Genomic DNA, 25,269 nt, shown 5'->3' with positions numbered 1-25,269 from the left:
AGTTCTAAGGCTGTGAAAATGTCTAAATTATGGCACCAACAACAGATTACCTTTACTTGAGAAAGGCCAACAAAATTCAGGGCTTCTCTCTCAACTGGAAAGGCACATGGCAAACATGACGACAGCTGCTAGCTTTCTCTCTAGGCTTCCTGTTTCATGAAGCTTCCCCAGGGGTGTTTTCCTTTTTCATCTCCAAATGTCTCTGGCTGCATGGGCTCTTGTAGCTCCTAAGCTTTATCCAAAATGGTTCCTTCTTAAAGGGCTCCAGTAAGCAACCCCACCTTGAATGGGTAGAGACACACCTCCATGGAAACCATCTAATCAAAAGTTACCACCTACAACTGGGTGGGTCACACCTCTATGGATAATCAAAAAGCTCCCACCTAGCAATATTGAATGAGTATTAAAGGACATGGCTTTTCTGGGGTACACCACAGATTCAGACCAGCATACTACCTAACTCATATTATGAAGCTAATACCACTTTAATACCAAAACCAGGTAAAGATGCTATTAGAAAGGAAAACTACAGATCAATCTCCCTAATGAACATAAATACAAAAATTCTAAACAAAATACTAGCAGATCGAATCCAACAACACATTAAAATAATTATACATGACAACCAAGTGGGCTTTATATCAGCAATGCAAGGATGGTTCAACACAAGAAAATCAATTAATATAATACAGCACATTAACAAATTGAAAGGGAAAAATCCAATGATCATCTTCATTGATACTGAAAAAGCATTCGATAAAACTCAACGTCCTTTTCTAATAGAAACACTCAGAAGTAGGAATCAAAGGTAGCTTCCTCAATATGAAAAAAACATCATACTCAGTGGTGAGGGAATGAAAGCTTTCCCCCTACAATCAGGAATGAGACAAGGATGATCTCTGTTACCACTATTATTCAACATTGCACCATCTCTGTTACCACTATTATTCAACATTGCACCAGAAGTTCTCTCTAGAGCAATCAGGCAGAAAAGAGAAATAAAAGCATCCAAATTAGAAAGGAAGATGTAAAACTTTCATTATATGCAGATCACATGATACTATACTTGGAAAATCATGAGAAATATACAGCAAAGTTACTTGAGCTAATAAATTCAGTAAGATGACCGGATATAAAATTAAAGTGCAAAAAACAGTAATGTTTCTATACACAAGCAATGACCTAATTAAAGAGTCAATTAAGGAAAAAATTTCATTCAAAATAGCAACAAAAAGAATAAGGTATCTAGGAATGAATTTAACCTGTGGCATAAAGGGCTTGTACACAGAAAACTGCATTCCATGCTCGTGGATAGGAAGGTTAAGTGTAGTTAAGATGTCAGTTTTACCCAAATTGATCTACAGATTCAACACAGTACCAATCAAAATTACAACAACCTAATTTGAAGACTTGGAAAAGGTAGTTACCAAATTCATCTGGAAGGGAAAGAGATCCCGAATAGCTAAAAACATCCTAAGAAGAAGAATTAAGTGAAAAGGTTAACACTCCTGATTTGAAAACTTATCAAATTTTCAAATTTTGAAATGTGAAAACAGCGTGGTACTGGCCCAAAGATAGAAGAAGTATTGACCAATGGAATGGAATCGAAAGCATAGAAATAGACTACCAAATCTATGGTAAACTGATCTTCAACAAGGCCCCCAAATCCACTGAACTGGGACAAAATAGTCTTTTCAATAAGTGGGCCTGGGAGAACTGGATATCAATAGCCAAAAGAATGAAAGAGGATCTTTGCCATACACGCTATACAAAAATTAACTCAAACTGGATCAACACCAAAATATAAGAACCAGTACCTTAAAGCTGGTGGAAGAAAATGTAGGGAAACATCTTCAAGACCAAGTAATAGGAGGTAGCTTCCTAAACTTTACACCCAAAGCACAAGCAACAAAAGAAAAAGTAGATAAATGAGAACTCCTCAAAATCAAATGCTTTTGTGCCTCAATAGACTTTGCCAGAAAGGTGAAGAGGCAGCCAACTCAATGTGAAAAATTATTTGAAAACCACACATCGAATAAAGGTTTGAAATCTTGTATGTGTAAAGAAATCATAGCACTCAACAACAATAGAACAACCCAATTATAAAATGGGCTAAAAACATGATAGGCATTTTTCTGAAGAGCAAATATTGATGGCTCAAAAGCACATGAAGAGGTGCTTATTTTCATTGGCTATAAGGGAAATACAGATCAAGACTACAATGAGATACCACCTCACACCTATAAGAATGACTGCTATTAAACAAACAGGAAACTACTAATGTTGGAGAGGATGCAGAGAAATTGGGACACTAATGCACTGCTTGTGGGAATGTATAATGGTACAGCTGTTATGGAAGACAGTCTGGTGGTTCATCAGAAAACTAAATATTGAGTTGCCCTATGACCTGGCAATACGACTTCTTGGTATATACCCAGAAGAGCTGAAAGCAGCGATACAAACAGACATTTGCACATTCATATTTATAGCAGCATTGCTCACAATCGCTAAAAGACAGAAACAATCCAGGTGCCTATTAACAGACAAGTGGATTAACAAAATGTGTTATATACATATGATGGAATGTTATGTAGCAGTAAGACAAAATAATGTCCTCAAGCACATGACAAGATGGATGAGCCTTGCAGACATAATGCTGAGTGAAATAAGCTGGACACAAAAAGACAGATACTGTATGATTCCACTTTTATGACAATGGTAAGGGTAAGATCAGAGGCTTATAATATAGACTATAGGGGACCTAAAGATACATGGAAACTAGATATGGGTGAACGGTTAGCTAATGAGGTTGAACTTAAATGTAAGGGAATAGAAAGAAGTGAAGGCAGTTCACCAGTGGGTCTATACATAATATTACCACTTTAAAGGTGATCATGATTGAAAGGGGTTGTACAGAGCCATGTGTCCCACCCGTTAACACTATAAATATAAATATGTTCTTACATAAACTGCTGCAAAGGTTTGAATATTATACAAAGAGTTTATAAGTTTGGTTTATAGGGAGAAACTGCTATTGCATCCTATGAGCTATGTTTAATAGAAAAACATCAACAATATTGCAGCAATACCAGGGGTAAATAATGGGGGACGGACAAGAGCTAAGGGGAGGTTTGATTCTTCTATTTGGTGAAGGTATATTTTGTTGGTTATCTTTCTCTTGGGTACAATGAAATTATCTAACATTGACAATGTTGATGGCCTGTTGACTTTGGGCATTATACATGATGCCCAATGAATGGAGGTGGCTGAAAGATGTAGTGACTGAGAAGTAACTGATGAACGATGGTGTATACATATGATTGAATATTGTGCTGCTACAAAAAGAAACGAAGTTGTGAGGTATGCAACATTGTGAGTGAACCTCTGGGACGTTTGGTGAGGCAAAATGAACCAGAAACAAAAGAGCAAATATTGTATGGTCTCATTTAGAAAATGCTTATAAGACAGCAGGGGCCTAGATTGTAAGATCTTATAGCAGTCACTTTTATTATGGAGCCATATTTGTTACTTCTGCATTTGGGGAGGCTGTTTTATGTATGTGTAACCTGTATTTTAGAGATAAGAGTGAAGCTAGTCAGGACGGGATAAAGGTAATTTAGAATACAGGGGTAAGGAAGACCTTGTCTGTATTTTAGAACCTCATCTACTCTTTGAGACCAAAAGAAGAAAAGGTTTATTTTGTCCAGAACAGAAATTTTCTGTAGCACATAATCTAACTCAGCCTGTCTGGATAAGACCATTTAAACAATCCAAACACAGGGAGCCCAGAATAAGAATGAGGGCCTTTAATCCTATATAGCTTAATGCAATGCCTAGATAAATCCCAGAGTATATTATGCAGATAATTAAAAAAAATATTGGCAAAGTCCCTTGAGGGATTAGAGAAAAAATGTGGAACTATTAAACTTCACCACTGGAGAAACCCCTGATATTGTGTCAAATATTAGGGACACCTAAATCAATAGGCCAAGGCCTTGACCATGAGACTTGTTCTTTTGAAGCCAATGTATATAGCGAGAAGCTTAGCTTACCTATAGGTATGCCTGAGAGTTACTTCTGGAGGACCTCTTTTTTTGCTCAGATGTAGCCTCACTCTCTCAAAGCTCAACTCTGTTAAGTGAAATAATTGCCCTTCTTCCTATGTGGGACATGACATCCAGGGGTGAAAGTCTCCCTGGTGACATGGGAGATGACTCCCAGGGATGAGCCTAGGGCCTGGCACCATGGGATCAACAATCCCATCTTGACCAAATAGGGAAAAGAAGTATAACAAATAAGGTATCAGTGGCTGAGAGAGTTCACATAGAATCTAGACGCTGCTCTGCAGCAAGCCTAGGCAAGCTTCAGCTAGACATTTCTACCTGTCATAGTTTGCCAAACCCCAACCAAAACCATTTCTGCCCAAATTAAAAAAAACACCTAGGGTGTTATATGAGATTCTACGAAGGTTCTATGCACTAGGGTAACTTTCCAGAAATCTACAGCCTCTATATAGGTCCCCAGACTAGAAAAGTCCTGAAATGCAGAGGGGCCAGCCTCTCTAAAACATCAACAATCCCATATTATCAACAGCCCATTCCAACATGAAAAAGTTAGAATGGCCATAGCCCAAATACCCCTAAAGAGTGGGAGAAAGATCAAAGTTTATACTGGAGCTATACAGAGAAGGTAGGGTTTAACAAATGAGTATGATTGCTAATTATTATATTGATATTTCCCTTAGTCTCCAGTATCTTAGAGCAGCTAGAAGTAAAAACCTAAAATTGTGGAATTGTAACCCTTTTATCAAACTCTAAAATCTGTTCTATGTCTATTTGTTGCAATGTGCTTTTTTTTTTTTTTTTGCATGGACAGGCACAGGGAAATGAACCCGAGTCTCTGGTACGGCAGACAAGAATTCTGCCTGCTGAGCTACTATGGCCCATTCAATATTGCTTTCTTATGTATGTTATTTTTCACAAAAAAAGAAAATAGTTGATTTGATGACAAATGTACAGCTATATGATGATATTGTCAACCATTGATTGTATACTTTGGATGATTGCATGGTATGTGAATACATAATATAGATCCATAAAAATAAGAACAAAATAAAAAAACAGTAATGTGAGAATTGGAACTTGGAGAATAATAATGCTATATGAAAAAGTGGATCTTCCCAACCATAATGATTTCAGATTTAAATGCATTGCATATGAGAGGCAATAAGGACTGAGCGACAGCAGTGCTGAGAGGTGCCAGCTGATAGTCCAAGGAAATTAAAACATAAGAAGTGGATGAAAATATAAAATCCCAGACATGTAGGGTTCTTTGGTACAGAAAAAAAAAGGTCCTAAATATATCAGTAGTCCTGGAAGGTATTTCTATGAATAAAGTTATATGGTCTTAACAGTGATCATACTTCAGAAAAATGCATTTGAAATATGTTCAGAGTCTTTTGTTTAGAAGGGGTATGTTGTGTATTTTAGAAATATTCATCGACTATTATTAAAACATTTTGGCATTAAGAAAATGAACCCAATGGACAGCACAATAATACCTAATTGTAATGTAATTATGTTAAAACACTGAATGAAGCTGCATCTGAGCTATAGTTTTTTTTGTTTGTTTGTGTCTTCTGTTTTTTTTCTTTTTCCTTTTTTATTATTATTATTTTTTTCTCTATATTAACATTCTATATCTTTTTCTGTTGTTTTGCTAGTTCTTTTCCTAAATCGATGCAAATGTACTAAGAAATGATGATCATACATCTATGTGGTGATGTTAAGAATTGCTGATTGCATATGTAGAATGGAATGATTTCTAAATGTTGTGTTAATTTCTTTTTTTTCTTTAATTAATAAAAAAAAAAAGTGAACTAAAAAAAAAAAGAAAACGAACCCTACACCTTGGAGTTGACTCTAGAATCAAAGGATTCCAGATCAGTGATTCTGGAGCCTCTCAAAAATAATAGAATTGGAGGGCTGAAAGAAAACGTCCCAAAAAAGAGCAATTTCACCTTCTACCCCCCCCCCCCAGGAATTACTGATAGTAGTGCTGGAATCGGGATGTGGCAGGTTTTGGAAAGGACATTTTACAGTTTCTCTCTATCCTGTGTCTTAGCAACAAGATATAACTTCTGCACAGCATTAGAGTCTGCTGAATTACAAACTGCTTGAGGGCAAAAACTAGATTACTTTTGTGTCTGTAGCTCTTTCAGAACCCTATCACAGTTCTTTAAGCATTTCATGTGCTAAATGAATAAATAAATGGAAGCAGGCAGATAGGGCAGGAAAATGTTCTTTTCCCTCCCACTGTCTCTTACCCCTTAAGTTCACTGGGTCCTGCTCTAGAGAGACTTGTGAAGGAGATCAAATTTGTCTTTAGTGTACTTGACCTACAAGACATTCTTTCTCCCAGGCGTCCAGTGTGTCCTCCTATCCAAGGTCATTTCACCATTGAATCCTAATAAGGCCTTTTCCTCCCAGGTAACATCCCATCCTATGACCTCCCCTAATCCTCATCTAAGTTTATTTGTTATTTATCCTGTTTCTTGCTTTCTGTAACAAGTGTACAAAGTTAGGATCAAGTCATCTAGGGAGTGAGGATTAAACAGAAGTGAGCTTTCAAATTCTTGCCTCAGAATGTAACTGGGGTATAGCACTTCCCACCATGTCTCATCATATCTAAAACTAAGTACATAGCCCCACCCGTGTTGGACAATATTTACCCATCTCCTAAACCTTTTTTCCTCTCTCTAAGGACAGTTTTGTGCGATTCCAGGGTTGTTTGACTGTTAAAGGCAGATAAGCCACAGAAGCATAGGGCAACCCTTCTGAGATCACAGTAATTTCCATCATTCATGCCTCAAAGTTACTGTCCTCCATATGCTAATATATTGGGAAAGTATATGTTCCCTGCTAGAACAGTAATTTCTTTCTATGTGTGAGTTATCCTATCCTACACTGGCTTACAGGAAGTGAAGAAACAATCACTATTTTTGTTTAAATTATGGAGACTCAATATTAAGGATTTATTCCGTCATTTATGAAACAGTCACCATATGCCTTCTATGTACAAGGCATATTCACCTGCTTGGGGGATTCTGATAATTAATTCCTTAGTATATTGGTTTGTTTTCTGTTACTCCATCAGCGAAATTCTTCAGAGAGGTTGTTGTAAATGGTTCAGTTACAAAAGCAAACAATACTCAAACATACTTAAAACTCAGACGGCTTTTAACTGCCATTGACACATGTTCCCAGGTTTTATTTAAAGGAAAGAACGACTCAAGTACCAGGTGTGGCTATAAAATAATGTTATTTCTTTTAAAAGTAAACATCAGGGTGGGCATCTGTGGCTCAGTGGCAGAGTTCTCGCCTGCCGTGCTGGAGACCTGGGTTTGATTTCTAGTGCCTGTCCATGCAAAAAAAAAAAAAAGGTAAACATGGGGTGCACTGATGGTTCAGTAGTAAAATCCTTGCCTTCCTTGCGGGAGACCTGGGTTCGATTCCCAGACCATGTACCCTCCCCTCCCCCCCAAAAAGAAAGTAAACATAATAGAGCTTACCCATCCAAAGACATAGTCTCCCCGTTTGTGTAGCCATCTGAGAGGCAGCACCTTTGTTCTGTTGGTGTGGCAAAATCTATATGTCCTTTGGGATGATACCTTCCTTCAAGAAGCCGTTCCTCACCCACAAGTCTAGGTTCAGTGCCTTGATTCTGGACTCTGAGAGTATACTATACTTGTATCAATCAGCATACACCCAGTGCTGAATTGTCAGAGCACTGTGTTAGATAATATTAAAGATATATTTTAAAAAGGGCATGCCTCTACTCTCAGGAAGTTCAGTCTAATGGGAAACATAGACATGTGATTTATGTTATAATACAACTTGATGGGTGCTCTTAGAGATATCAACTATCATTGTGACAGATACAACTGATATGGGGAGGAATCTAGTAGCGATAGCATCTCAGAACAGTTCTAAAAGTACTCTGCCCGCCAACTCAATTCAAAACAGTGTCCTGGGAATGGCAGCACAACCAGATGAGAACAGAAGAACCTGAGACTAGAGGTAACATTCTTCTACTAAAATACTTGCACAGAATTTCACAATGAAGGGTATGCAATGTTAATGGTTGTCAAAGTAGTGTTCATTACATCACTTGAATAGAAACCAATACAGACAGAGAATTCATAGACTCTATCATCCATATCTCTCTCACCAAAAAAAAAAAAAAAAAGGTTCTAGTTTCAAGAACTAAGTATAATGCTTCTCTGATCCTGAAAGAACTGAATAGTCTAGAAGGGTGTGGCATCTTACTAAGATAATTTAGAGCTTTTCTGTGGATGAAAATACAACCAAAAATTAAGAACAGCGATCTTTAATAATTATGTCATCCACATTTTGGAAGTTTCTTTCATTACTGTATCATTTCTTTTACTGTGCAGAAAAAAAGTTTTCAATTAAAATATTAGTTAACTTTTTTAAGCTAAAGTTTGTCTCTATCAGAAATAGTTATGAGGATGACAATTTATGTTGCAATCAGTTATTTCGTATGATTCATGAAGAAACACCTTTAAAAATAACTTTGTAATAAAGACAGAAAACTGTTCACGATTGTGATTCATCATAATTATTTTTGAACATTTGGTAAATCCTATTTCTGTGAACTTTTAAGAAGAACTTTAAAACCCTTCAAGAGCTTGTGTAAGGCCCTCCTTTATGAATTCGTTAAAGGCTTCACTTTGTGAAGAAAATGGGTTTGAGGTGAGTATCGCATGAGACAGCATAGTTACAAATGTGTTCCTGCCCTCTCATCTTTTCACTTTCTCTTCTGAGAAGTTCAAATAAATCAGGTATTAGTTTGGGGGAACTATGGTAATTTAGAAACAACTTGAGCCTGTAACCCTTCAAATATGGCATGCTCACTACTTCTGGGTCTGAGGGACAAGCAGGGGGTGCGGATGGGGGTGTTGAAGGGTTTCTCTTTCACAAGAGAGGATGGCAATGTTACCATGCCAATTCTTACAGAGACCTGCAGTAGAGCCACAGAGATTTTCATATGAAAATGAGAGAGGATATAGCAGTGGTAACTAACTGGTACCCCATGCTATATTTGGCATTTGTTCCTGATTTGCTTAGTTAAACTGAATTTTCTGCTTAATGTTTGTGATTACTGTTTTGGGAATGGACAGGATACCACTCTGCGTTGTACAGAATGTGCACACGCAGCTGTCAACTCCATTTTCCCCTAAAGGCTATGAACAGTTTATTCTAAGGTGACAGATATTATTCTGCTGCATGGATCATGAGTAGAGCAATTAAAAAGCATATCAGTATTATGAGGGAAATCTGCATTCTTAGCATGTATGTGATTAATTCCCTTTCTGGACACCAACAACGATACCCAGGGCTTCTAATCTTACATGGAAATTCTTAAAGGTTCAGAAAATGAAATTTTAACCAAATACAGGACTGTAATTCCTGTTATTCTTCCAATAATTATTTTTTAATCAACACATAGACTTGAATAGCCATTTGAATTATGTGTTTCTTTTATAAGATCCAAAGGCATCTGGCCCTTTGTGAACATCTTGCCTACCCCTCTTGTTCCCTGTGGGTTCCCTTGACCCAGGTACTTTTAGTCCCAGTGCTACCTCAGGGATGCCCAAATCCTTTCTGTGTTGAAATATCCCACCTAAGTTTCCCCTCTCAAGAAAATGTCTCCACTGCCCAAGCTCCATCCCTTCTTTATGGTCCCTCCAGCTTAAAATATCCATGAATAGTGATTCGTTCCCTAAAGGTCCTAATGTTGTCTTTCAAAGGACAAGGAAGAAGAAAAGCTTCTCTAGGAAGTTCATGAATCCTCACTTGAAATTGTAAAATGTTGTGTATTTGAAACAGAGAAGGAGGTATGCACAGATTTTTTCCAATTCTCAAAGAGGTTATTAGTATCCCCCAAAAGATTAAGATTGCACTAAGAGCTATTGTATTAAGGTTGATATATTTTCCATTTGAAGATGATTTATATTTTAACAGATCTCCTGGAAGTAATGCTTTAACCTAAAGAAATGTTTCTGCAATAAAGGAAATAAAGGGTTCCAATGGTGCTAAAATATTACTTGGGAGGAGACTTTTAGGGAACTTCTCCACATTATATGGACAACTACTTATTTCCCTGCTCTGTTTAATAATGGCGACGAAGGGCTTTGTGCCTCCTGCTTCACTCTGAGGTTCTGGCCATAATGAATACTGAGCTATAACGTATTAGAATGTTAACATAAATGCCAAAATGGGATGGGGAAGCATTGAGTTCACTTCAGTTTAACAAACTTTTTTGTGTGTGTAAAGCACAGTGCTAGGTGGTATAAGAGAGAGAGAAATAAAATCCTTTAAGTTCTGAATTTCCAGAACCTGACAGTCCCTATGATGGCTAGGAGGAGTATACACACACACACACACACACACACACACACACACACACACACACTCACACTCTCAAACACACTCAAGCATAAATATAAATATATTAATGTATGAAAGACTTTGACATTTATTACTGTATAATATTGGAAAAGAGGGCATTAATGCTGACTAGAGACCACATGGAAACCTTAACTAAAAGTAGTAACAAGGCCATCAGTCCTCAAACCCTTGTGCCCTACCTCTCTCAACTCCTATTTTCCAAACAATTACTCTCTCATCCTTTTTAAAAAAACAGATTGAGATTAGGTCCATTTACCTTTATTTATTTCTTTGTTCTTTGTTAGGAAATATTTCAGATCTACAATAAGGTATATATAATACCACAATAAATACCCATGTACCTACCACCCAGCTCTTTAGTAGATAAAGTTGAGTACCCACATGCAAGAATTCTCTTTTAATAACACACCCTGTGGTAGGCAGTTTCAAAGATGGCTCTCACCCACTCCTGATTTCTAGTATTCACACCTTTAATATCCTCCCTTTGAGTGTGGGCTGGATCTAGTGACTTGCTTCTAATAAATAGAATACAGCAAAAATGCTGGGATGTGATTAGGTAAAATAGACTGATTTCCTTCTTTCTAGCAATCTTTTTTGCTCTCTCACTTGCTTACTCAGATGAAGCCTGCTGTCATGTGAAATGCTCACATAGCGAGGAACCAAGGGAGGCTTTCAGCCAACAGCTTTGTGAGGAACGGAGGTCTTAGTGTATCCTCCTGTGAGGAACTGAATCCTGTCTGCAACCATGTGTGTTAGCTTGGGAGCAGATCCTCCCCAGCACAGCCTTCAGATGAGATTGCATCCCTGACTGACACCTTGGTTGCAGCCTTGCAAGACACCCTGAGTCAGAGGATCCAGCCAAACTGTGCCTGGATTCCTGAAAATTTGTGTTGTTTTAAGCTGCTAAGTTTTAGGGTAATTTGTTATGTGGCAATAGGTAGTTGCTACACTTTGCAGTGTGCTGCTTATATTTCCCATACATGTCTTTTTATATACTATTTTTTATGCATCATTCCCAAGCATGCCTTTTACAATATGTATGTATCTATAATGTATGCTAATTGTATTACATGTTTCAACATTCATATACATGTAGTTATAATGTTTGTGTCATTAATGGGTAGCTTTTTCCTTATCCATTTTTTTTCACTTTACAACTCATATTTGCCCCTCAAGGAGATTTTTTCTCTCTTTCTCAGCCCCTATGAATTCTAGTCTCCTAGAGCCCAACACTTTCCTATTCAATTTACCTGCAGTTGTCCCAAACTAGTGAATTAAGCCTGGTCTCACCTTAGGTGAAGCTCACATTACTTCTTCCCATATTGCTCTCTAAACCAAAATCTGGGCCTAGGCTCATCAACATTGCATGGTTCATCACTTCAGTTCCCTTCAATAATGGTGCTTTCCAGAGTGCTGCACATCTCAAACTTTAATGTGCACAGGATTACCTGGTGTGCTGGTTTGAAAGGATGTATGTCCCCTAGAAAAGCCATATTTTAATCAAAATCCCATTTCATAAAGGTAGAATAATCCCTATTCAATACTGTATGTTTGAAACTGTAATCAGATCATCTCCCTGGAGATGTGATTTGATCAAGCATAGTTGTTAAGCTGGATTAGATGAGGACATGTCTCGACCCATTTGAGTGGGTTTTGATAAGTTTCTGGAATCCTATAAAAGAGGAAACATTTTGGAGAATGAAGGAGATTTCTGAGAGAGCAGAGAACAACATAGCCACGAGAAGCAGAGAGTTTACCAGCCGGTGACCTTTGGAGATAAAGAAGGAAAATGCCTCCTAGGGAGCTTCATGAAACAGGAAGCCAGGAGAAGAAGCTAGCAGATGACACCATGTTCGCCATGTGCCCTTCCTGATGAGAGAGAAACCCTGACCGTGTTCACCATGTGTCTTTCCAGATGAGAGAGAAACTCTGACTGTGTTCGCCATGTGCCCTTCCACTTGAGAAAGAAACCGTGAACTTCATCAGCCTTCTTGAACCAAGGTACCTTTCCCTGGATGCCTTAGATTGGACATTTCTATCGACTTGTAATTGGGACAGTTTCTTGGCCTTAGAACTGTAAACTAGCGACTTATTAAATTCCCCCTTTTAAAAGCCATTCCGTTTTTGGTATGTTGCATTCTGATTCACTAGGCCCAGGGAAGACCTTAGATTGCATTTCTGTGAAGCTTTCATGTGTTTGTGATACTCTTCATAACATGTAGTACATTGTTGAGTAGCAGTGTTCCAGAGGCTAGACATTGCTCTCTCTCTTTCCAAAAATTGTTTTCAGGTGACATTTCAATTTATTATGTACGGCAATAAAGGAATTTAAAATAGCCTTCACAAATGGTGAAAAGTGACCCCTTTCAATAAAGATAAGGTGGGCCAAAATAAAATCAAAAGATATAAGGAAAGGTTTCACTCAGTGTTATCTTTAAAAAAGTCTGCACACATTTATTCACTTAAAACAGATTTTGATTTTTAACTTGAAAAAAGGCTGTCAAATATATCTGTAAAAGGTAAGAGAAAAGGCAAATGTCAGTGGATATCACTTTTTGGGTGATGAATTTTTTTGGAATGATGTCAGTGTTGATAAAATTCTGATGGGTTTTTGAAAAGTGAAGAGCCTAACTGAAGAATGGATTCTTCTTTCTCTTCTTTTCTTTCTATTTCTTTAAACTGCAGAATGAAAAGAGAGAAAATAACAATTACACATTAACCAGTGCCGGTGACTTTCTAAATCTAAGAAAATAGTCAGCCTTGTGTATGTCTGCTGTATTTGTGTGTTTGTTATATATCAACAAGGAAAGAAGAACATCACCTTTTCCTCTTGTCAGTTGCACCCTTGGTTATCAGGGTGTTAGTGCATCCAAGGCTTCAGCCACGTGCTTCAGAGCACAACTTTGTCTCCCTTGTGCTCATCAACATAAATACTTTTTTAAAAAAATTATTAGGGAAATTGTAAGTTTGCAGAAAATGCGGAGTTCCTGTCTACCCCCCTCTATTATTAACACTGCATAGTATGGTAACTTTGTTACAATTGATGCAAGAATATTATAATTATACTATTAACTATAGTCCATAGTTTATAAGGTCCACTGTATTGCATATTTCTATGGGATTTAAAATTTTTTTATTCTAGTAACATACACAACCTGGAATTTCCTCTTTCTGATTTTTTTTTACAATTGACAGGCCATTCTGAGATTTAAACAAATTTTTCTATATTAAGAACATCATATGAACTCTACTTCTGACCAAGATGGAATAACAGAGCCTGTATTTGCCCTTCCACTACTTTTTTTAAACGTTTTTTATTGTTTAATGTAGCATATATACAAAGAAAAGAAAGAAAAAGCAATGATTTTCAAACTACACATCAATAAGTAGATACATATGGATTTCAAAGTTTGTTACGGGTTACCATTCCACTGTTTCAGATTTTTCTTTCTTGCTGCTCCAAAACACAGGAGGCTAGAAGAAATATATTTTTTCTTTTTTTGTGAAAAATAACATGTATGCAAAACAATAAATTTCAAAGCACATCACAACAATTAGTTGTAGAACAAATTTTAGAGTTCAGTATGGATTACAATTCCACTATTTTAGGTTTTTACTTCTAGCTGCTCTAAGATAATGGAGACTAAAAGAAATATCAATATAATGATGCAGCAATCATACTTGTTTGTGAAACCCTACCTTCCATGTATAACTCCACCATCACCTTTGACATTTCTCCCACTCTTCAGGGGTATCTGGGCTAGGCTCTTTCTAACTTTTCCTTCCACACTTTTTAAAAGAACCTCAAAACAAGACAAAATATGTGAACTACCTAGCTTGGTCTCTTGAACTCTCAGATTCTTGTCCTTCAACTCATGGAATCTACTGGGCTCCACCTTAGTTCCCACTCCCCATGTCCTGTCCTGGAAATTTTCTGAAGACAATATGCTAGGGGATTAGAGGACTCAGGTTGTTTCTTTCCCATATTTCTGGGAACACTTTCCCTTGTTGCTTAATATTTTGTGACTTGCAAACTGTTGCTTCATGTTCTCTTGTTTTCATTTTTGTTGTTTCATGCAGGAGTATAAATACAAATGATGTTACTCCATCGTGGCAGAACCCACAAGTCTCCCATTTTTTTTAATAGGGGAAATTGAGGCCAAAAGCAGCTAACTGGCTTGCCCAAATTTATGCTAGTTAGTGGCAGAGTCAGATCCCAGAGATTTTGGCCTCTAATCTGAAGTTGAGACAGGAATGCTTCTTGTTCATCCAGTTTCTGGGGCAACTTGAGACCAAAAGAATAACTAACCAGGCATAGATAAAACAAATGGCTATGACTTGAGGATTTCTGAAGGTTTCAGGTAAGGTACCCACTTTCCTATCAACAGCAAGTACTTACTGCACACCTATATGCAGTGACTTTTGAGAGACATTTCTAGGAAGAAAAAAGTAGGTGCCACCATTTCTAGTGACAAGGGGCTCAACATCTACTTGGGATAAAAGGTTGCACATGAAACATCTCTATGACTAAAGTACGGTTAGCTTGTTATTTAATGACTCACTCAACTGTGCAGCTGAGTCAGGAGGGGTCACAGTGTGTGGGCTTTTCTCAGGAAAGCCTTCTCAGAGAAGGGAGGCCTTGGACCGCATCTCCTGAATGGGTAGGGCAGTAAAGGCAAGACATTGTCTCCACCTGGCCCATGTTAAAATGTGCTCAGTCTCAGATGGTCCTTGGCTATAAGAAAAGGCCGATCCTTGGAGCTGGGGAAGGAAGAAAGGAGTAGACGTAGGTGATGATGAAAGTCCTGTGGTGAGGAGGGTGTCTGGTAAGGTACCCCCTATGCCTACTACTTGCTTATGACTAGGGCTGCCTCTACTCTACTAAACCAAAAATAAATCCTCCAAGATAGACAGGTTTTATAGGAAAACACAATATTCCTGCTTTCTTTTCCTCTTTCTTGCCTCTGTCCATCCATTCTGTTCTTTGAAGCTTTTAATGGAGCTATTACTATTCACTTCAGAGGAGATAGCATGTTACAAACAAACCAAACAAAAATTACTATTGTCTTCCCAGATCAGGAAAGTCTGTGCTGTTCACTTGAAGCTGCAGGACTCACACTCCAGACCCTAATCGTTCAGTCATTCCCCGGACACGTGTTGAGCACCTACTATGCACCTGTAGTTGTGCTGGGGGCTGAGGACTCACTACTGCCTAAGATGCATGGCTTACCTTACTTCAGGCCCAGAGGGGAGACATACACTTAGACAAAGATGATCAAACTGTTAAATGCTAAAACAGGGATGAGCAAAATGCTATGGGAGCACAGGAGAAAAGATGCTTAGCTGGGCAGAAGAGAGGAGGCAGCTGGGTTTGTGCCCAAGAAGGTTCTCCCAGTCCTGAAGGATCACTAGGAGTTTAACTGGCAGTGAAGGGGAGGGCAGGAAGGAGGTCAATGCAGGTAAAGGACAGTGACAGAGATGGGTGTGTGTATGTGTACTTACCCAGGAATGAAATGGCTGGAGCGTGGGGCAGAGTGGAAGGGCCTGGCAAGCAGATTGGGGCTATGAATACCATCTAAGGAGTTGGCCTTTTAAGTCTTCTGCCTCCCCAACACACGCATGTTCCTCTTTCTGTCACCATTCCCTTCTCCACTTGCCTGGCTCAGTGCCCTTCCATTCTCTGCACCTCTTATCTAAACTGATCAACTTTATTTATTAAATCATGCATTTGTTCACATGCCAACTTTATTGCTTTCCTTCTATGTACCAATGCCATGTCAACTTGAAACACTCATTTATGCCTGCTGCATGTTTGACACACAAAACCCAAAGATGGCAGAACAGTCTGTGGTCTCCATCTAAGTGCCTTCCCCATCATTCCTGTGCCCTTCTGGAGGGTTTGGCCAAGCCCTCTGGAAGCTGGGCCCTCCCAGCTGCATACAGTGTTGGAGTGTTGGTGTTAGACATACTTGTAAAGACTCTAGTTCACACCCAATCATTTTCTCTCCAGTTGTCTCCTTCACTTATGGGCAGGACTGAAACACAGCATAACAACTGCTGCCATCAAGAAGTCTGACAAAAAAAGTGTGCACCTGAAGCCTCTTCTCTGAGCAGGGAGGTGGGAGTGGGCACTGGGCTTGCCATGGAGGAAGCTGTTGTCAGGGAGGGAAAAGGACCCCAGAGGAGATGGTTTTCTTGTAGTGGCAGTGGCTCGGCTTCCCAGGTAGATGGAATTGGTTCAGATCCCTGGGAGGGGGAACTGATTGACACCAGCAAACAAAGGAGAAAGGAAACTGCTGAGGGTCTGCCCCCAGGAAATACCTGAAGCAAAACTGAGGGAGGGGCTCCTTCCATCTTCACAGTGGCACTCTCCCCATAGCAGGTATGACCCAGAAGTGCATGGGACAATGTACATGCTTCAGTCATCTATCTGGGCTTGATGGGGGTGGCAAAGTGCAAACGCACCCAGGGGGTCACACTTCCTATCTCTGGTTTGCAGTTGGTACCTGTCCTCTATCGCCAGCTATCCCACCCATGACTTCTGGTCTCCTCCAAGCCAGGAAGTTGGCACAACCCAGGAGTTTAGATTTCCTTCAGGAAATGTGCTCTCTTTCCCCACCCAACTCCTTTCTCAGTCAACAGAGGTGGCCAAGTCCTTTCCCTTTGCAGACTTGTCACCAGGGCTGGGGTGGAACAAGGCCACAACCTGAAGAGGTTACCATTTAATGTCAGGGATGTCAGGGAACACCCCTGGAATACCAATCCAAAGCTCTTCTTTGTAGCCTGGCTCAAACTGAAAGCTTCTGTGAAGGCTTCTTTTCTGTATTTGCTCTCCTTCCCTCAGGCTATCCTGAATTACAATGATATATGTGCACTTGGTTTAGCTTCCCTAGAAAATCACTGGCTCTTAGGGGGAACATCCAAGCCTTCCTCAAGTTTATAACATCCATAGTGCCTATCACAGTGCTTTGTACAAGGTAGGTGTTTATAAATGTTTGCTGAATGAATCACTGGGGCCTTGGAATCACTATTACCATCAATGGTGTTTCTTTTTTATCTGCCTAAGGCTCGAATGTTTTAGAAAGGGTCTTCAAATTCCCCTTCTTTCTTCCCTTTCTCCCTCCTTTCCTCCCTCCCTTCCTCTCTCTCTTTGTCTCCCTCCCTCCCCCACTCCTCATCTTTTCTTTGCTCCTATGTAGTTTCTGCTCTGTGACAGGGTATGATTCTGCTGTGATGCTGGGTAGGATGAGGGAATTAACCCTCAAGTCAGACCCTACTCCACCACCATTCCCATGCAGGGAGCAATTTGGCCCAACCTGTTCCACCATGCCACAGCCACACTGGGCTATGGGAGCTCCCCAAAGAGAAACACCCATGTAGGAGCACATCTCTTAACAGGCCCCAAAAGCCCAGGATGGAGTGTAATTCCTCAGGCCCAGTACATCCTGCCACCAGAGAGGTGGAGCCTGTCAGCAGTGCCCAGTATCTCAGGACTTGTCCTTGTCTCCCACATCCCAAAGGGCCTGCAAACAGGAGCCCCAGCCCCTGGAAGTGGGTTGCACATTAATGCTCCATCCTTCCTGTTGAGCTAGAACTGCAGCCTGGGCCAGTTCACTTGCAGGCTCACCTACCTCGTGGGTTTTTAAGCAAGAGTAATACTGCCAATATCATTCTTCATGTGTGCAAGGCCTTGCTATTCACAGAACCCCTTCATCAATTCACTGATGCCTCAGGATAGGTGTATTAAATGGGCTTTTCATACATTGTAATTTCACTTTCTTCCTTTTCAATTTTCCTGTCCCTGCTGGTTTCATAACACTTCCCTCCAAAAAAATTTCCCCTCCCCCCCCCAAGTAAAGTCTTAGTGGTACAGGTATCTCAAAAGAAAACAAATATATGTCTTGGTTGCTAGTTTGAGTTTGAGAATGTTGGGCTCAGCAATTATAGAGCAGGGACATAGTCCGTGGACAGCAAACAGAAGAATTTCAGGGAGAATCCCCATCAACCGCAAGTCTAGTATGGAGTCAGGAACCCATTTTGCCAAACAGATTGATGAGAGGGTGATTATTCACAGTGTGAAAAGAGACACATACTTTAAAAGGTATTCAAAAAATTGTTGAATTTGAGTGAGTATGCAATTGTTTGTTTTGTCCCCTGGGTTTTCAAATACAAGTTTATAGAAAAAGTGACTAGTTACTTCCCACAACTAATTAGTGGCCTATGTCAGGACTTTTGCGCCTTGGGCTCCTCATCTGAGCTCCCTGGGACAGAAGGGTTTGCTGGAAGACTTCTCATTAAACATGAAGTGGAATGGAAGGAAAGGGATGACTTGAAACTCAAGGATATGAAGCCATATTCCATTGATGACCCTTTAATAACTCATAACACCTGTAAAATGATTATATGCTATAGAAGAGTGGATGGGGAAATATGAGTTAAGTTCGATAAAGTGTATTTACACATAAAGATCTAGAACCCCATTTAATAGTATATTCTAGAGGAGTGAACAGGAGACAAAAGTGGGAGGCCAAAGCCCTGATCTGATTCTTTCTAGCTGTGGGACCTTGCACAATTTTTTTTTAACCTTTCTCGGCATTCATTGCTCAGTTTAAAGAGAGAATGATGCTAATACCTGGGTTATTTACTTCCAAAGCATCAACTGAGGTCATCCAATCAATTCCCACATCTGCTTCATTTTACACTATCTCTTGAAACCCTCCACTTCTCTCTATCCTCACTGTTATTTCCTTCATTCACCCTTCTACCTTGTCTCCCTCTGGCTTGAGTCTGCTTCATCCATTGTCCACAGTGCAGCCAAAGAGATCTTTCTAAATGACAAGCCAGTCACATCACTCATCTGCTTAAAACACATCAATAGCTCTCTATTATTCTCAGGATGCAAATCCCAACTCCTTACTCTGGTCTACAGTGCACTTCATGATCTGGTGCCTGCTTGCCTCTGCCTCTTACATTCAAGGATCCAGCCATGATAAATTAGTAGCTGTTTCCCAGCATGCCACTCTCTCTCACCTCCAGCCTGTACACTTGCTTCCCCCTTTACATAGAACACTCAGCACTTTCCTATTCCCCTTTGCTTCGCTTAACTCTGTAATCCTAATGAATTTGCTGTCCACATTACCTACATGAAGAGGCCTCCCAGAACCCCCCAGCTGGATGGCCCCTCTGTGCTCCCCTGGCACTGTATGCTTCTGTATTCTTAGTACTCATCACCCTGATTGAAACTGCCTTTTTCCTTGGTGACTTCTTCTCAGTTTTTAAGGACAGCTTCTTACTCATCATTGTGTCTCTATCAGAGCCTGTTGAATGAATGATAAATGTTTAAATGCTTTATGAACTGCAACTTGCTATACAAGTGTTAAGTATTAAATAATATTAGTGTGTTCAGATTGGTTCTTTAGTATTGTTGGCACACTCACCTATGTGATAATAACTAATTGCACATGTCAGTTACATCATTCTGGTTCCCTTTTGAGCCCAGTACTGATAAATGTTGCCACTTATTGAGAACTTAACCTAGGCTAGGCTCTTAGGTAATAATTTACATGTATGAGATCTCATTTACTATACATTAGCAGCAATCTTATGAAGTAGGTCCTATTATAAGCATCATTCCCATTTTTCAGTTGAAGAAAGTAAGGTGGGCTCAAAGAAGTTAAGTAGTTTGCCCAAGGTCACACAGCAAGATTTTGAATCCAAATTTTCTGAGTTTAAGATCTACGCCCTGATTAAAACCATTTCCCAGTCCTGCCAGTCTTCAGATAATTTTCTTCTAATGAATGTTTGCTGCTTCCCTCCAGATAACCTGCCTTTTATTTCTTCTTCCTCCTAAGACCAGTCTGCTCTATGTCAGGGTCTCTAGAATTTCCCCATTGGCCACTGTCCGTAATGGATCAAGCCTGAGGCCTCTAGATCATTTTCCTCCTGGGATGTAAGTGCTTCTACTCTCAGGGAAGTCAGCACAGATTTTACTCAAAACAAATAGCAGGTGACTTATGGATTCCTTCTGTTCTTGGGAATCACATCAGGACTAACTACATTTTGTATTTTCCATCATTCGTAGCTAATCCCAACAGTGATGTTGGGCATCGTTATTAGTATGTGAAGAAACAGACATAAAGAGAGAGGGGAAGTGGCTTGAGCTGAGTCACATAGCAAAGTTAGACTTGGAGCTCTTAGCCTCTAACCTCGCCCTGGGCTCTGTCCTATGCACTTGGCAGCTCCAGAGATTTGCTCCTCTTTGTACTGAGCAGCAGACTCCCTGGCTAACCAAGCAAGTCCGACTTGTCTTGCAGAGAAATGAGGCAAAATCATCCTTGGGATGGTATCGTGATCTTTTTGTTTCTTCTAGTTGGCTGGATCCCAGAGTCCCCATTACTTGCTGAATAACCTTGAACATATCAATGAAAGTGTCTGGAAGCTCAGTTTTTCCTTCAGTAAAGGTAGATAAGAATTACTGACTGCCCGTCACCCCCACCCTGGGGAAACAGGATGGGGTAGGGGGATGGATTGGGGTATACTCTTCCTGTACCATCTTTCATGGTACAGAAAAGGTGAACCTCAAACCTGGCCAAGCATCAGATTCACATGGTATGCCTTTAAAAATACAAATTCCTGGGCCTTGACTAGCCAAACTTACATGGAATTCTCCTTCCTTTCCCAGCCCACCCAGCCCTCAACATGAATGGAGCCTCCCTTGAGTTGAGAAGCCTGCTGGTCTTTCACTTCTCTCTTTAAATCCTCTCCAGGGTATAAAATACAGCTTCCCTATGAGATGGGAATCATTGCCATTTGCCCTCTTTGAGCTCTCCTTTGGACGCACTGCTCTCACAATTTTGGTGCTTCTTACATACTGCCTGTGCTGGTTTGAAACTGTTATGTACCCCAGAAAAGCCATGTTCTTTAACCGTGATTCAATATTGCTCTATGGGATCCTTTTTATCATTTCCATGGAGATGTGACCTACCCAATTGTGGGTGGTAACTTCTGATCAGGTGATTTCCATGGAGATGTCTCTACCCATTCAAGCTGGGGTTGCTTTCTAGAGTCCTTTAAGAGGGAACCATTCTGGAAAAATCTTTGGAGCCAACAGGAGACCCAGACTTTTAGAGATGATGGAAGAAAATGCCCCCGGGGAAGCTGTTTGAAACGCAAAGCCAAAGAATGCAGCAGATGCCAGCCACGTGCCTTCCCAGCTGACAGGGGTGTTCTAGGCTTATCAGCCTTCTTTGAATCAAGATTATCTTTCCCTAGATGCCTTAATTTGGACATTTTTATAGCCTTAGAACTGTAAACTTGCAACTTAATAAATTCCCTTTTTAAAAGCCATTCCATTTTTTGGTATGTTGCATTCTGGCAGCTTTAGCAAACTAAAATACCACCTGTTATTTTTACTTAACTGTTTCAAATCTGTGCTTCTTGTCTCCTCAGCTAGCTATTTGGAGCACAAGGATTGTGCCATGTATTTCTATTATTGCACCATTATTATAGCTCCATTAGCACATAGTATATGTTCAACAAATATTGGTTAAATTGATGGACACCTTGTAAGTAAGAAATCTGAAATAATTTCTTATTTACTTTTTTTGGAAGCATTAGCTTTCTGATCACGTGGAAAGAACTCTAAGAGAGGAGCCCTGGTTTCTAATCCTGGTTGTGTCACAAACTTCCATTTTGACCTGCAGGAAGTCACTTGCCTTCTCTAGCCCTCAATTTCATCATTTGTGAAACCAGGACTGATCCATAAACTTTCTTTAAGCTCTTTTTTTTTTTTTTTTCCGGCTACTCTAGATATTAAGGGGCAGTCCTTTCCATATTAATTTCACTAATGCCCATGGTGCCTTTTATTTTCCTGTAAGGACTACATATTTGATGAACCATTCCCAGTTTATAAAATGGGAAATTCAAATAGTAAGTAAGTAAGTTCTTTGGCCAAGCTTCCATCATAGTGTGTGTGTGTCTATGTGTATGTACATGCATGTGTGTGTATGGGGGCATTGCTCACTCTTCAACACAATTTCCTGGCTTTGATTGGACTCTTCCATTCCAAAGCTATTTAGCTCTTTCCAAGTAGAGGACTGACAACCAATAATTATCTGAATGTCCACTCTTTCCTCCATGAATGACCCAAGGCAAAGGTATAACATTTCAGTTGAATTTTCTCTTGTTCTGCACACTCCCAGCCAGGGCCAGGATGTCCACTGGCATGCACAGTAAGATCTGTGCAGGTACTGTCCTCTGGGGAGGTGTTGAAAGTCACAAGGCACCAGTCTTTTCTTCTAGTCTGCCTGGAAAGCCTATTTAAGAATGGGGGGGAGGGTGTGCTACTGTAACGAAGAAAGAGTCTGATAGCTAAGTTCTGCTTTGATGTACCTCCAGTACCCAGAGCAGTGCCTGTACACAGAAGATGCTCAATAAATATGTGAAAATTGTGGAAAATGCCATGCTTTTCAAACTTTTTATTTTAGAGGGGAAGTCTTTCTTCAATGAAGCCTTATCTGAAAGCTCAGTATATGAATTTGACAAAACAGACACAGCATTGCCCTAGTTGAGGGGAGCTAGCATCAAGCCCTGGTTCTGTCTCCTCTCTCCCACAGAGAGGTTCCTCATAGCAAAGTTTGAAAATTATTGCTGTAGTCAGCTGGAAAGCTCAACCCTACCTCTCTTCCAGGTTAACAACAGCCATGTGGAGATCCTAGCAAAAATAAATGGAGATTTAAAGGACTGGACCCTCCAGAGGAAATGTTTGCACTTGAAAAGATGCTCAGCCTCCACTTCTGAGTTGGTCCATAAATGTGTAATGTTTAATTTTAAATAAGGAAAGAAAACCACTGTGACAATGTTTTCTAGTATTCAATAGAAGCCCATTTGGTGTTATCTTATAGGCAATCTTGATTTGAAAAAACAATGTAAAACTCCTCCAGGAATCTGGTCTGTGGGTAAATAGTGCTGCCTTTTGCATTAGTGCACCCTGCTTTTACTCTGATGGTTATTAACATTTCTGACCAAGTTCATGGTTGGTCTTGGGCACAGGGGCACACCAGTTGCCAAGAGGGTCTTTCCTGGGGAGAGTTTCTGCAGGACTGGGACCTGCTGCCCGAACTGGCCTTCTTGCCTCCACGCACCTTCACCCCACCCCCAACAGGGCAAGGGAGGGAAATCAACCCAGGGGGCGCTCACTTGTCAAGGGGATGACCAAGACTTTTTCTCTCTTAATCAAGCTGCCAGGCCTACTCCTTTTGAGTCCCTCCCTGCTTCCTCCCATGTCCTGACTTGAAGTTAATCTTGCTGCTGTGGCACTGCAGAGAAAAACACTCAGACCAAATTGTGTGTGGGGGCAGGGGGAGAAAAACAATTTCAGACCTTGACTATCTTAAAAATCAAACTTGCCCCCAACCTCCCCTTCCCCTTTCCTGTTCACTCCTGCTACCCCGGTGCCTGAGAGCCTCCTAATTGGGTAGTTGCTTACCTTTCTCCTTCTCTCTCAGCCCTTATAACCTCCAGCAGCCAAATTACCTCAAAGGAAAATCATCTGAGCCAAGTGGTCCTACTCACTACCTCAGGGAATCCCCCACCCATCCCAGTGCTCAACCCCTTACTATCTTCCTGTGCTTTTCCTCCAGTCCATTCCCAACACTTAAAAAGCTGGCTATGCTCTCCAGAACATCATCTAGTTCCATCTACCTACCCCATATTATTGACAGCCCCTTAACATGAAAAAGAATGGCCATAGCCCAAATACCCTTATAGAGTGGGATGGAAAGATCAAAGGTAATGGTGGAGTTATACAGAGAAGATAGGGTTTAACAAATGAATATGATTGCTGAATCATTAAATTGCTATTTCTTTTAGTCTCCAGTATCTTAGAGCAGCTAGAATTAAAAAACTAAAATTGTGGAATTGTAACCCATACCAAACTCTGAAATCTATTCTACAACTAATTGTTAAGGTGCTGTGCTTTGAAATTTGTTGCTTTTTTGTGTATGTGTTATTTTTTACAAAAAAGAAAAAAAGTTGATTTTGATGACAAAAAAATAATTATTCCTTCTAGCCTCCTATGTTCTGAAGTAGCCAGAAGGAAGAATCTGAGATGATGGTATAGTAGCCTGTGATAAACTCTGAGATCTTTCCTGTAACTACTTGTTGAAGAGTGCTTTGTAAACTATTGCTTTTTCTTTCTTTGCTTTGGATATATGTTATATTATACAATTAAAAAAAAAAGAAAGAAAAAAGCTGGCTGTCCTTTGTTCCAACAGAGTTCTATCCCCTGTCCCCTGATATAGCAGCCCCTGAATAAAGTCAACCTTGCCTGTTTAACATTGTCTGGTGCAGTTTTTCCTTTGACATTGGTCTGGGAAAGTAAGACACATCACAGATCTGCATTTGGATGACAACTTTGGGTACCAGACATTTACATTTTTAGATTTGTTGAAGGGATAAAGCTTTGAATCAAGAGGTTTTCATCATTATCTATCTTGTGGCCCTTTCATGTAACCCTCTTTACCTGCTCACAGACTGTTTCTCCTCACAGAACCAGAAGGGGCAGGAAGATGATTAGTGCTGGGGACACCATTCAACAGCAAGGAAAACTGGGGGATGGAGGTGGGGGTGGGGGGTGAAAAAATCTGCTCAGGTCAGACAGCAAAACACAGGGGGCGCCAACTTCTCCCCTACTGCCTGGCATGGCTGCCTCCTCCTCTTCACCAGACCCCTAACTCCTTGTCCTCAAAATCTAGCTGAGGCCTGACCCTGATGAAGA

General features: G+C 40.1%; 1 long non-coding RNA gene across 5 annotated transcripts in view; it reads left to right on the top strand.

Annotated features, from left to right (window-relative positions):
* LOC143671630 (uncharacterized) overlaps window positions 1–24,042 on the top strand; it is a 247,906-nt gene extending 223,864 nt beyond the window's left edge. For all 5 annotated transcript variants that reach the window (XR_013169622.1, XR_013169623.1, XR_013169621.1 and 2 more), the window contains 2 exons: window positions 12,409–12,494; window positions 23,182–24,042. This is a non-coding gene — a long non-coding RNA (uncharacterized LOC143671630). The remainder of the gene's footprint in view (window positions 1–12,408; window positions 12,495–23,181) is intronic.
* The last annotated feature ends 1,227 nt before the right edge of the window (window positions 24,043–25,269 follow it).

Source organism: Tamandua tetradactyla, chromosome X, assembly GCF_023851605.1.
Source record: "Tamandua tetradactyla isolate mTamTet1 chromosome X, mTamTet1.pri, whole genome shotgun sequence".
In the NCBI taxonomy this organism is placed as follows: domain Eukaryota; kingdom Metazoa; phylum Chordata; class Mammalia; order Pilosa; family Myrmecophagidae; genus Tamandua; species Tamandua tetradactyla.
Note: the sequence above shows the minus strand (reverse complement) of the source record. Positions and strands in the feature narration are given on the sequence as shown.